The 571-nt window shown below is 46.6% G+C and overlaps 1 protein-coding gene across 1 annotated transcript in view; it reads left to right on the top strand.

The window, feature by feature from the left end:
- The window catches only part of TNFRSF11A (tumor necrosis factor receptor superfamily, member 11a, NFKB activator), a 69,093-nt gene that overhangs the window by 66,569 nt on the left and 1,953 nt on the right, over nucleotides 1-571 (top strand).

Raw genomic sequence — 571 nt, 5'->3', positions numbered from 1 at the left:
TCCGTGATGCCATCCAGCCATCTCATCCTCTGTCGTCCCCTTCTCCTCCTGCCCCCAATCCCTCCCAGCATCAGAGTCTTTTCCAATGAGTCAACTCTTCACATGAGGTGGCCAAAGTACTGGAGTTTCAGCTTTAGCATCATTCCTTCCAAAGAAATCCCAGGGCTGATCTCCTTCAGAATGGACTGGTTGGATCTCCTTGCAGTCCAAGGGACTCTCAAGAGTCTTCTCCAACACCACACTTCAAAAGCATCAATTCTTAGGCGCTCAGCCCTCTTCACAGTCCAGCTCTCACATCCATACATGACCACTGGGAAAACCATAGCCTTGATTAGATGGACCTTTGTTGGCAAAGTAATGTCTCTGCTTTTGAATATGCTATCTAGGTTGGTCATAACTTTCCTTCCAAGGAGTAAGCGTCTTTTAATTTCATGGCTGCTGTCACCATCTGCAGTGATTTTGGAGCCCCCCAAAATAAAGTCTGACACTGTTTCCACTGTTTCCCTATCTATTTCCCATGAAGTGATGGGACCGGATGCCATGATCTTCGTTTTCTGAATGTTGAGCTTTA

This window comes from Bison bison, unplaced genomic scaffold (genome assembly GCF_000754665.1).
Source record: "Bison bison bison isolate TAMUID 2011002044 unplaced genomic scaffold, Bison_UMD1.0 scf7180017864349, whole genome shotgun sequence".
NCBI lineage: Eukaryota > Metazoa > Chordata > Mammalia > Artiodactyla > Bovidae > Bison > Bison bison.
Note: the sequence above shows the minus strand (reverse complement) of the source record. Positions and strands in the feature narration are given on the sequence as shown.